The sequence below is a fragment of the Rhyacophila brunnea genome, unplaced genomic scaffold (genome assembly GCF_057557595.1).
Source record: "Rhyacophila brunnea isolate RB1 unplaced genomic scaffold, BYU_Rbru_1.0 scaffold_11, whole genome shotgun sequence".
NCBI classification, from domain to species: domain Eukaryota; kingdom Metazoa; phylum Arthropoda; class Insecta; order Trichoptera; family Rhyacophilidae; genus Rhyacophila; species Rhyacophila brunnea.
The window spans coordinates 16,445,338-16,456,275 of record NW_028232763.1 but is presented as its reverse complement, the minus strand read 5'-3'; the positions used below and the strand labels follow the sequence as shown (position 1 = coordinate 16,456,275).

Here is a 10,938-nt window from a genome sequence, read left to right as displayed (position 1 = left end):
TTATATTAATAAATTCATCAATAAAAAACATATTTATGTTAGTTTTATTCAGGAAATAAACAATTATAAAATGTGATTTATTCATTTAAATCTATCACATTTATAAAAATATACGTATGGCTCTCGATTTTTGTTTAACCGTTGTGCTACTCATATTTGGCTCTTTTGGTTCAAGATTTTGCCGACCCCTGCCCTAACCCATTGAGTCTTGACATTGGATCAAATCTATGTCGAAGAACAATATATTGTATTGTTTAACCAACCCCAACTGTTTGAACCCGCTACCCACGACGTATTATGTATGCAAAGACGGCCACTCCTCTATAAAGTAAGTAAGCGTAGATGTCTAACCCATATAAACTAATGCTGAGTAAATAAGATACGAGTAACAAGTATCATTGTACCACCAATAAATTTATTAAAGTATTTTTATTCTTGTCATTATGTCACAGAATGTGATACTGTATTTGTTTAATAATTAGGCTGTATTTTTGTTGTATCATCGTTATAATCTCTATATATATAAAAATCTCGTGTCACGATGTTTGTGGTCGAACTCCTCCGAAATGGCTCGACCGATTTTTATGAATTTTTTTATGTATATTTGTTAGGTATGAGAAAAGGTCAACAAGTATATTTCATACCGCTAGGTGATTAGGGTATCTCTATCCAGAAAAATTTTCTTTTATTTTTTTGACAATTTTTTTTTTGTATTTTTTTTATTATTTGGCATAAAAAATACCTATAACCTCAAATTTTCACTTTCGAACCCCCATTCTCCCATTTTTTATTCGCAATTTTATTAATTTTGTATGAACAAATTTAACCGTCGTTCGTATTTCAAACAGAACGAAATTATTTATGTTGTTGAATGACAGATGGCACTACGTCCGAGAAGAATTCAAGAGAAGCGTCGCGTCATTTTGACATTTCATTCGGCAAATCACAACGCAGTGCGTGCAAAATTTTGTACGATTTATTTAAATTTATCTATTTTTATGTGCGTGTATTACAGTGCACAATGCCAGCAAGACGCAAGGGGGGCCATTTGGGCCGTCGAACGAATAAAGCAACAAACATGCGAAATAGTAGAGTAGAAAGAACAGACGAACAAATCCAACAAGATAACAAAAACGTGCGTGTAAGCATGTCGCAATTGCGTGCATCTCAATCACAAGAGGCACGAGCTGAACGAAATCAACAACGACAATTGGAACGGAGCCAAGCGCGCCGGTTCGTAGTTAACACACGCAGAGCAAATGACCGACAACGCCAACAAGTACATCGAACATTTACATCCGCTTCGTTCCTTCGTCTCGCATTCGAGTACGAGCCAGATATTGAATATTCCGCTCATCTGAAAGTGCTGATTGGTGTGATATGGGTTGGAATTATTAAAAGATATTATTAATTATATTTAACGTTTTCCTTTATTTCCGATTTATAACACAAAATCACATAACATATTATTACTGGTATACTAATATAAGGTTGAATATTACTAAGTACAATACGTGTTTCCTGTAAGGAGTCCAACTGAAGAGTGTTTTGTATTCTGGAATACTACTAGGAAGGAAACAATAGAGATGATGCAACAAACTTAAGAAAAAAATGAACAAGATTTAACATGTTTCAGCCGGTCGAATCCACTGGCTGACTCACTAACAGTTACAAATTTGAATGGCACATAACAGGTGCTATGGACAAAGAATGTCCCCATTGTCATGCGCTCAAATTCAAACATGAGTCAGCCGGGATGTGTTGCGCATCAGGAAAAGTGCAACTACCAGAAATTGAGATACCACCAGAACCATTGAACAGCTTGCTCATTGGCACGGTTCCAGATTCAAACCTGTTCCTGAAGTCCATTCGCACATTCAATTCATGCTTCCAAATGACTTCGTCCGGAGCAACAGAAATAGTTCACAATACTGCGGCAAATGGTCAACAATTCCATTCTACGTTCAAAATCAAAGGTCAAGTATACCACAAAGTAGGCTCATTGCTGCTAATGCCAAATGAACCACATACATTTTTACAAATCTACTTCATGGGCGCGGCGGTGAGGACATCAATCATGTGGATGCACGTTGCGGCTACAATAGCCTCAATTCGCCTAATGCCAGGCGCATCGTCGGCGAACTGGACGCCCTGTTGAATGAGCACAATGAATTATTGAAATTCTTCAAAGCACACATGCACGAATTGCAAAGTGACAATCACGCTATTGTCATCAATCCTGATAAAACACCAGCTGGAGAGCACGTACGTCGATTCAATGCGACTGTTGTTGACGACATTGCTGGAATCATGGTTGGCGACCGCACATCGACGCGAGAAATCGTGATTCGAAGAAGAAACAATAATCTGGAGTTCATCGCTGACACACACCGTTCATGCGACGCTCTCCAATATCCGCTAATTTTCTGGAAGGGACAAGACGGATATTGCATAAACATTAAACAACGAGATCCTGTAACAGGTAATTCATTCATTATGAACATCATTACTCATTTTGAATTGAGAAAATGAATGGTTGATGTTTTTTGTTTTTATCGGCGGTCATCGTCTATAGTGCTCTATTCCTCTTTCTGTCATAGATCCCATCCCCACACACTTACGATACATTCGTTACTTTTTATTTAACAACCAAAATATTCACTAGAAATAATTTATATGGCAGAACAACGTTTGCCTGGTCAGCTAGTAATATATATTATATTAAAAAAATCAGATACCCATTATCTTAGAATAATATAAACTCAGAATAAAACATTAGTAAACAATAAAACTAAATAATTGCAAGTTAAATTAATTAATGTTCACGTCACTTTATACCTAAGTTATTATTTTACTTAATATTTCATTTTTTTTATAAACTTTTTTGCAACTCTTAAAAGAGTTGATATTACTAGCACAATATAATACAGATGGAACGTAGGTGCATATTATTGTTTAAAAACAGTGATAATAAGGATAAAGTGATACTTAGGATGAAGCATAAGCTTATTTAGACGTTAATTATTGTTATGTTCAAGTATTAACTAAACTAATTTAGTTGGCCGGTCAGTGAGTGAGTTTAATAATCAGGCGATAATTGTCTGCCAAACGATATCGCAGAGTGGGGAGGATGAGAGAAAATTTTTGGGAAATTTTTACACATTTATCAAGATGGAAAAATTTACATAAAGATAATTGTTTTAAATATTACTGCTGGATAATTCTACATTTACCGCAGTTAAGTAAATATTCGGCTGATTCCCTGAAGGCACCCTTCGTCACTTTATTGATATCACTGTTTAAAACTGGATAAAACTAAAATTATCTGGTGGCGATGAATTATTTTTTTTATTATTTTCGTGACAGTAAATAATTCAAATTTGGGTCAAAAATCTCCCAGGCCAATCACTTGCCTAAAATATACCCTTGTCAATTTTCATCGATATTTTCATGGCAGTTATATAATCGACCGTGCAAAAGTGCGAGTTTGCTCAAAAGTTTCGGAGGATTTTAGGACTTCCAGGTTCATATATAACGTTCACGGGCGTAGTAATTTAGAATGATTCCTATCTTTACTGTTTGATCCACCCCCAGTGCAGCTCACATGGTTTTTTGTGGTTTTAATTTAAAAAGCAACATGCACATTAAATTTTCCATATTGCTCAGTCTACCCGCATTAAAATAACTGAATAAGGATTGTTTTGATCAGTATTAAATGGCATTATATTATTAATTCCTATAGTTATGAGATTACTATTCCTTAGATAAATTGTTAAAATATTACTTGGATTTTAATTCAACTGCCTTATGGTATAACATACTATGTAACTCAAAAATGTCAATTAAAAATGTGTAGCAAAACTGTTTACATTATGCAAATGATATTTTAATAATTATAAATTACATCTTTAAATTATGAATCATAAATAAGTATATAGGCACTCATCTTTTTCGTGATACTAATTTAGGAAATAATAATTAAAATATGTTTTTCCACTTTATAGACCTACTAAAATATTACATCTAGATTTGGTGTCACTTTTCCAGTTTTTATTTTTTCATATGGTACCTATAGTATCTATACTTGTGTGTTGTTCCACGTAAGTAATTTTCTATGTAAAAACTACTGCATAACAAGATACGGTGTGTTTTCTCGGTAATTTGAAAACAAGAAGTAATCAATTTTAAATTGACAATAATTATTGATGAAAATAGGTTCGAGTGATTACGAGGGATAGTAATTTTTCAATACAGAATAGTTATATGTTGATAAATGCGATAGAAAAATCTCAATTTAATATGATATTCCATGGTAAAATATTATTAAAACAATACATTTAAATAATTTGTATACTGAGAATGTATATTTTTTACAATGGTTACAGGAATAACAACCAACTTCAAATAATGTCTTATTCAGTGTCGCACAGAAACGTAATGTAACACCAACTAGAGATGGGTTTGTATTCCATGCTATATCACATTACAATAAAATTTAATATAATCATAACTCTACTTATGTGTACTACTTATAAGTGTATTTTGGGTGTTTTCGAAAAAAAATTGAAAAATTGGCTGTTGTGCTATTTTTTTCTATAAAACGAATAGCTCAAATAGTTAATAACACATTATTTTGACTTGTTGTGTTATTCCATTAGGCATTCGATATTATTATTACGTTTGCTTATATCACAATATTGTTTTACTGTTATTATTTGATGTAAATCTATTAGAAGAAACATACAATTTTTTATTTTTTGGATATATTTTCGCAATCGATTTGAAAATCGATTAAGATCACATATATTATTATATTACACCATCTCTACAAAAATGAATCAGATTTTTTTAAGAATCTAGGTTTTATGAGAACTGAGAAATCGGAAAATGAAGAGAAATCTTTGTATGCCAAGAGATAGCCTTGCTTGTTGAATCGATATACGTATACGATTATGACCACAAAATAAATCACAACAAGATTGGGCATTATTAATTCTGATTGATCATTATTTTATCACAAATGTCCACTTACTCTATATTATATTATGTAATCAATTAACAGTGTTGCGTTCATAAAAATTCGCACTTGTTCACGATTATGACGTATATACGATATATGTGTTATTGTTTTACATTAAATCTCGAAATCAATAACCATAATATATTTCTTCTTTTCTTCTTTCTTTCGACCATGTCCGATCCTAATAAGATCATATGGGCCTCCACATAGTAGAGGTTTGTATTAACAAATTTTGTTTTTTAGGAGAAATGGATGTCAGCCACTTGCTAAACCTATTTGGTCCATACCCTTATAATAGACACAATTTCAAAAACAATATGTGTACTTGCCATTAGTTCCATTAAATTAACAGAGATTTTTACATTTTCTCATAAGATAAGTACTTTTTTTCAATAATTATGAATTGTTCCAAAAACCATTTATTTTCATTCATAATATTATGTTATCAACTTAATGAAGACGGACATGATGAAATTTTTTCGTAATAGTAATCAATTGAAACAAAATATGCATGAATATGAAATTGTGGTGTTAGCATTCAGTTAACCGGTTGTCACTATCCTTATCTAAGTACAATCTGGAGTGAGTAATTTTTTTTTTTTTTTTTATCTAAATATGAAAAAAATTATAGTTTAAAATATATCTTTATCTTTAACGTAACAGTATAACTTCTTCTACAACAATAATTATACAATTAATTTCATTATGTCATATTACACTACTAGTGGTATCACCCGGTGCTGCCCTGGAGTGGAATGGTTTAGTATTTGAAAATACAAATTCTAAATTTAATACCTACGTAGAGTGCAAAGGATTGAATTTAAAATAGTAAAAAAATATAATATTAGAGATTTTATTTTTAATATAGTATATTTTTGTACATGTATTACATTTACTTATCTTAAAACGTTCAATTTATTATTTTAAGGCTTTTCTATGTAAATAAATATCCATCCATAATATAAATATCCAATCCAACATTCCAGGGCTTTTCGGTATACAATATTTGTGGCTCTTCCATTTGGTGCCAAAATATTATATAGATTTTTACTACTCCCCACTCTTGATGCGGTTACATACAATTGTCCGTGAGTAAAGCATTCCGATCTTATGTGACAACACTGCGTCGCCCGCACCGCGCCGACTCGATTGGCTCCCTGCCGATTACCGATTCTAATAACACAATTATTTGCATCTAACTTTGCCATTTGACCTCCGATCGAGCTGAAATAAACGCCAACATTTTTTAAATGTACACATTTTAGCGATATTTTAAATAAAAAATGGGGTTTGCAGCATTACATTCCGCGTTTTAAGGCCCTGTACGCGGCGGCATTTCCTGCAGAAACCGTAAAGCTGTCCCCGAGGTGCAACGGGTTAAATCTAAAATTCGAGACCCCGTCCACGCACTCCGGCTCGTCAGCCTCCGTCTACTCTCCAAATTTTGCCGAAGTCCGACTAATTATTATTGTCCGTTAATTATTAACTTGAAACTATATCAAACAAAATTTAGTCCCATGCAATCGTACTATCTTTTTGATTGATGGATTCCTTAGATTAATTTGGTTCTTTATGAAATGACTCCAATTAGTGTAAATCGACAACATAATCCACTGCGACATTGACTGAAAGTAGCTGTGTCGATCATTCATTCAAGTTGTAAATATGTTTCCTTTTGAATTTAATCTATTTAGTGCTTTACTATGGTTAAGTGTCTTACTGTGCGTGATATACAGATATTTAACAATTAATTTCGAGTATTGGAAAAAACGAGGTGTCCCGTTTATAAAACCATTACCCTTGTTTGGTAATCTAAAAGAGCTAATGTTGATGCGCTCAAGCAGTGGTTCAGTATATAAGAAGCTGTATGAAACATTTCCAGGTGCAAAACTTATAGGCGTATTTAAATCCAGGCGGCCTGATATTTTGGTGAAAGATTTGGATTTGATAAAACATGTGCTAGTGAAGGATTTTCAATATTTTTAAGATCGATTTCTAGATCTATCGACTGAAACAGAACCATTAAATTATAATTAATTTCATCCTGATAGATATAAGTGGAAATCTTTAAGGCAGAAATCAACACCAATTTTCACTTCTGGTAAACTAAAAAATATGTTTCATTTAATTATCGAAAAGGCTAATGAGTTCGAACAATATGTTTCAACAAGTATTGTCAATATGGGAGAAGAAAAAATACGTGAATTGATGGAGAAATTTACCACCGAGGTGATCGGGTCTTGTGCTTTTGGTGTAAAAATGAACTTTATGAAAGATGAAAATGCTCCATTTAGAAAAATGGGAAGAAAAATCTTTGCAACGTCCTTCATAAAAACATTAAAAATATTTACAAGAATTATATCACCAGAACTATTTAATTACTTAAAAATAAGAGTACATGACTATGATATTGAGGAATTCTTTCTATCTACTGTGACGGCTATGATCAAGGAAAGAGAAAGTAGTGGTGTAAAAAGACATGACTTTATTGATTTGTTACTGGAAGTAAAATATAATCTGGGCAATCAAAAGCCAACCGACATTAAGGATACATCTGATTTAACTGAAGCAGATTTTACAGATATTTTTATGACAGCCCAAGTATGTATCTTTTTCATAGCTGGCTTCGAAACGTCATCGACTCTAATGGCATTTATTTTGAATGAATTAGCTTTTCATCCAGAAATTCAAGAAAAAGTTATGGCTGAAATTATATCAACGTTAGCAAAATACGATGGAAAACTGACATACGAAGACATATTAGAAATGAAATATCTAGAAATGGTCTTTTGTGAAACACAGTGGAAATATCCAGCCTTGGGAAATTTAACAAGGATTTGTAATTCTAAATACACTTTTCCAGGCACCAATGTGACTATCGACGAAGGAATCAGTGTATCAATACCTCTATTGGCAATTAATTACGATCCAGAACTATATCCAAAACCCAAAAAGTGTATACCGGAACGGTTTTCACCAGAAAACAGAAGCACTAGAGATCCAATGGCATTTATGCCCTTTGGAGAAGGTCCTCGAAACTGCATAGGTAAATATAATACACAATTTAAATTATTGCTAATTAATACTTGAAAATGTAACTATTCATACACAAAAACATCTATGACATGATTTTATAACATAATATTGCATAATAATTTTTCATGGCTATGTTTGTATTATCGATACGTGGGTACTAGTTAACAGTTATTGACGGTTCTAGACGATATGTTAAAACTTAACGAAACGTATCATTGTCATTGAATTTAACATAGCATGTGTATATTTTATGTATTACCATGCGACACTTTGTCAACCCGCGCTATGGTAACCATCAGCATTATGAACCAACATGATTTCATGATTCAACATGTAACTTTTTGTTCCTTGAAGGGATCACCTATTTGTCGATATCCCAATTTTTGTTGTCATTACTACATTATTGTTAATATTATGTGGATCGAATAATTAATTACACAGAACCAGATTTTTATTGATGTTTATTAGTGTTCGTTGTGGAATTGCTTCAACCTATACTTTATCAATAAATTAAGTGAGTCTCGCTGCAGTGATCTGTATTATCGACTACAAGTTTTAGTTATCTTTTTCGTCAATATTACTACTTACCTATATGAATTTCCTTCAGATGAAAAATATTAAATATATTTTTTTAGTACATACGTCTTGTGTTATTTAATTTGGGTATATTGGTTTTATAGTAAGATCTATCAATCGTTGTTATAATATTTATATATTAAATCTTCTATTTCTTAATTTTAACAAGTGTGTAGATACAATAGTTGTTGTTGAAATCCTGTAAAATTGGTACCTAATGTGATTGATTGTTACATAATTATTGTCATTGTTAATAACAGTAATCACGTATACTGAAAATATAGTAAATTGGTAGATGATAATACAATATAGGTATATATTTGTTGTTTCAAATAAAATTGATTCTAGATATGTAATATTTTTTTAGAAACAAGGTTTTTTTATGTTTTGGATGATTTGTGTAGAACTTTTTGTTTTGAATTTGCGTAGCACTTTTCGTATGAATTTCCACTGATTGCTATTGTTTTCACTGGTAGACTTTTCACTTTCATTGTTGTTGACTGAGTCTTGCTGCAGTGATCTGTATTATCGACTGCGAGCTTACGTTATCTTTTTTGTCGATAGATGCTACTATAAACGTATCGTCTAGCTAGAGCCGACTTAAAAATATTTTAAATGTTTATAATCATTGAATGCCACAATTCTTATTCCATTATTTTTTTTAATGACAATATTATTAATTATTTATATCCATGATGGCTGAGTGATAACGTGTCAGCTTATAATGTTGTGGGTCCCGGATTTAAAATCTCGGGACTGGAAAATTCAGATGTAGGTATTTCAATATGTAGTGGAGTATGGTAACAATAGATTGACCAATTAGTTAACATACAACTTCTTGTAAAAACAAAAAACTCATTGTATTAGGTTTCGACATGGTGATTTAATGTAATTATTATTTTACTAGAAAAAATATATCATTCCAGTGATTATTATCGATGCGCTGTGTTCAATGAACAGACAACAGTAAAATGTGTGTGTTTATATACTGTATTGTGTTGCACCGCGTTACAGATAGATAAATCAAGACAAATATATATCGCAATATTTTATAATTATGGTTATGTTAGAATAATTTTAATTAATTATTTGGATGATAGATTAATACAAATTTACAAAATAAAGCTAATTATGTTTATTTTATTCCAGGTCTAAGATTCGGCAAAATACAAATCATTGTTGGGTTAAAAACATTCTTGAAAAATTAAGGTGGAACCCACGAAACGGTCTGAAAAACAAGTCAAAATTGATCCACAATCATTTGCTATAGCGAGCGAACATGGGGTGTGGCTAAATATAAGTTCAAGACATTTATAAACAATATTGTAGAAATTTCCATTCAATTGTGTTGTGAATAACTGGATTATAATTATGTACAAATTAAACGTCCGTTATAACTACGGATGGGCAAAAAACACTTTAATGTCATATATTTGATATATGAAAATGTATGCTACTTTTATAAATATAAGTACCATAATATTAAGTTTAGGAATATCTAAGATTTTTGGACCATTTCATAATATAGGTACTCTTAAATTACTGTTGTATTTATAAGATGACATAATACTAATAATATGTTCTGCAAATATGTATCAATAGAATAAAATATTGTCGTAGGTATTTAACGAGATTATACCTAATAGAAACATTTAAAATGCATAGCAGTCTTAAACGTATGGCACTTTAACACTCTTACTTATGAAAACTATTTTTTAAATTTATTTATATAGATATAGTTACACCAACATCACTATTTATTACAACGTTTTTCTTAGCTCGTATTCTTATTTGTCCGGTACAAATCTTGCAATCGATTTTTAACTAACTTCCCGACTAGCTAGACATTTGAAACTTGTGGAATATATTAGAACACGATGCCAATGCATTTTTTAATACTTTTAGCTATTTTTAAGTAGAATTGAATTCATTTTCAGTTAATTCTGTTTTGTATGAAAAGTTATTTCGACACCATTATTGGTTGCTAGGGGTCTGCGGTCCTAGCAACTAAATTATTAAAATAATATATACGTGCGTTACTATGGAAATCAATATGACATGTCAAGTACACATTTTTTTGATCGTTTAAGCTAGCCAAGTCAAGTTTATATGGTTCAACAGAATTTAAAAACGTTGTATATTAAAAGTTATTTTTATATTGTAATTATATATTATATAATCCATAAATCGTATTAAAAATTTCATTGATAAAATAATAAGATGTGTTTAAAACCATGATGGAAATTTAATTTCAAATCTAGATATTGTTTTTTGTGTTTCATCCTTCACAGCATGCCTTCCTTCAA

The 10,938-nt window shown here is 31.3% G+C and overlaps 1 pseudogene; it reads left to right on the top strand.

Moving 5' to 3' along the window:
* Positions 1 to 6,685: 6,685 nt before the first annotated feature.
* LOC147078425 (cytochrome P450 6B5 pseudogene) lies at positions 6,686 to 10,371 on the top strand (annotated as a pseudogene).
* The last annotated feature ends 567 nt before the right edge of the window (positions 10,372 to 10,938 follow it).